This window comes from Manacus vitellinus, unplaced genomic scaffold (genome assembly GCF_001715985.3).
Source record: "Manacus vitellinus isolate BGI_N305 unplaced genomic scaffold, ASM171598v3 scaffold_0_pilon, whole genome shotgun sequence".
Classification (NCBI taxonomy): domain Eukaryota; kingdom Metazoa; phylum Chordata; class Aves; order Passeriformes; family Pipridae; genus Manacus; species Manacus vitellinus.
The window spans coordinates 56,489,128-56,491,845 of record NW_021938789.1 but is presented as its reverse complement, the minus strand read 5'-3'; the positions used below and the strand labels follow the sequence as shown (position 1 = coordinate 56,491,845).

Sequence of the window (2,718 nt, the reverse complement as noted above, 5' to 3'; positions counted from 1 at the left end):
GTGCTGCAGTGTGTCCCCCACAAATGTTATGGGGGACCACTTCATAATGGCGTTTTGGTATTTGTTCTTTTTTCCTGATTGCACGAGTGTCAGTAACGACTTGGTCTTTGTTAACGCATTTGTAATCTGCCTTTTTTAGCTTTTACTCGTTCCGCGTTTGTTGCGAGAAAACGTAATTATGCCCAACCAAACTGGCTGGGAGTCGGCTTGGCGTTTGGCACCTCTGCTGCCTTGTGGGCTTTTGTAAGTGTTTTCATTCGGTTTTGCTGAACTTAACTATTGCCAAAAAATTTACAATAGTGATATAAACACAATGACTGCAACCTCCTGAGTCGTTTGGGGTAATGGGTGGTCATAGTGGGTGTCAAGATTGAAGCATAATTATGTTGATCCTTTATGTTTTCCCAGCTTCATGTTGTGCTTTTCTTTATAAAAATAAACAACTTATTAAGCTTTTCTCTATTTCAAACTTAAAACAGCCACAACAGAAGAATTAATTCTTCAAGCCTGCCAGCTTAATGCTTTAACATTATTTTCCCCATAGATCTTAAAAAAAACCCCAACAACAATAACTCCCAAACCAAACCAACAATAAACAAACAAAACCACAAACAAACAAACAAAAACCCACTACGGTTGTGCCCAGATAGTCTTGTGTTTATCAGACTACTAATGCACTCTCTTCTCATTTTTCCGCTGATTAAGGTGGTCATTATCTGATTTCAATAGATTAAGACCCCTTTTTTTCTGAGCAAAATGCAGGTGTATGATACTCCCTATTTTAGAGAACTCAGCAGGCTTGGTGTTGTTAAATTGACACAGTGTAGTAGCTCTCAGGAAGAAACGTGCAGGATGAGCAGCACTCCCATAATGAAAGTGTTGTCAGGGTGGGGTGGATTCCCTTTGGGGTTTTCACCTTTTTTGGGGGTGGTGAATTGATTGATAGTATGAGCCCCCGCCTCCAGTTGGTCAGTTTATCCAATGAGGCATTTTTTCCACCGGTTTTTCAATTGATAATTTACAGATGATGTATTCTGTATTGTCCCAGTTACATATTGGTTTGCATTCCAGTAATAGGAATTTTAGATTCTGTAGAAGTCTTGCTGTTCTCTGGATCCAGCTGCGAAATTGTATAGCTGTTTATCCTATACTGCTATTTTATAGCTTATCAAGCAGCATAATGAAGATGTAATGGAATATGAGAGAAGACAAAAAGAGGGACACCATAAGTGTACAGAATGCTCATAGTAAGTGTGCACATACAGATGCTTTTGACTTAACAGAAGTTCTGAAGATCTTTGACATCTGATAGCAGGCAAGATATCAGACTGACATTCTTCCCTTATTATTTTCCTTAATACTTTACATCTTGGCTTTTGCTATTCTTCTAACTCATTCCAGCTTTAAAATGATAAGGTGACTGATCTTTATTTTCATATATTCACTGTTGGCTCTCTGTCTTGGACATGTGACATGTCTTTTACAGCGTCTATAGTGAATAAAGTTTGTAAATTGAACACCTTTCAAATGGCTCAGTGGCAAGGAGATCAGAGTAGCTGAAATACATAAAAATGATGTAAAGTCAATGCCCTTAGATGTGCATTACAGGGCAGATTGTATGTGGTGGTGTGCTTTTCAATGTAAAAAACTGTGTATCTGTCTGCCAGCTAAGTCTTTTTGGGATTATGCATGATTCCTGTGAGTAATTAATATTCCACATGGAAAAAATTCCTTATACTAGATAGAGGAAAAAATTGTGGTGCTGTGGTTTTTTTCCCTGTAAACATTTTTCTCCAGATAAAAATACAGGATGTTATGAGATGTTTCTAACCATATTCATCACATTTTTTTTCCTCTTCCTTAGGTTGATGATGTGCTCAGTGAGAAGTAACATGATCACCGGTTGTCCTACAAACAAGTGAGCACAGCAGGAGTACAGTTATGTAATTACTTGTATGTTCATACATTTCATGTGCATAAATATGAAATAAATTATAAAGCCTAGAAGAAACTTTCAAGGACTTTTGTTGCCGTTAATATTTCATTCTGCTGGTCTCGAAGTTGTTTTATGTTGCATTTCCATTTCATAGGGAATCGATCTTATTTTTAAAATCCTCTGTGTTATTCTGGAAGATATATTGGGGAAGCCTAATACAACCAGTCTGTACAAATGCCAGAAGGTGCATTTTCCTGTGTGCATTTTGGGAATTGCTTATGCTAGAGAGGTGCCTGCAGTGCTCACACAGTGAGACTGCACAGGCGCTGTCAGTCTCCGGCGTGAGCACTGCCTTCTCTTCGTGCATCAAGGTCAGCCAAGGACAAAGGCTGCAAAAATGGGACCGCAGCAGTCGGCACAATAGGGCATTAAATAATCACAGAGGGAACAACACAGCTCTGTGTAGATGAGAAACAGGGGGCAACTGCCTGACAATGTAGGGAGGAGAGGAGCAGCTGCACAGCTCTGCCCCCGAGACGCCCATGACTGTGACAGTCACCATGATCCCACAGCAGCGCTTCCTTTCCGGTGTTCTGCTGCCAACACGCCGGTGTCCCGGTGTTTAACCTGAGTGCCCTTTGCCGTCAATTTAGGTGATTTCTCCATTTCATTTTTTTTCCCCCCTTCCAGGAACTGTTGGCAAAGGAATATTCTTGGTGAACGCCCTATTTTAGTAGAACAGTAGTTCGTTCCTCACCGTCCTCCCCCTCCTTGCTAAATGC

The 2,718-nt window shown here is 40.3% G+C and overlaps 1 long non-coding RNA gene across 1 annotated transcript; it reads left to right on the top strand.

The window, feature by feature from the left end:
• The first annotated feature begins 206 nt into the window (after positions 1 to 206).
• On the top strand, positions 207 to 2,014 carry LOC103766795. The gene is made up of 3 exons (XR_001922352.1): positions 207 to 243; positions 1,165 to 1,247; positions 1,865 to 2,014. It is a non-coding gene; the product is annotated as an uncharacterized LOC103766795 (long non-coding RNA).
• The last annotated feature ends 704 nt before the right edge of the window (positions 2,015 to 2,718 follow it).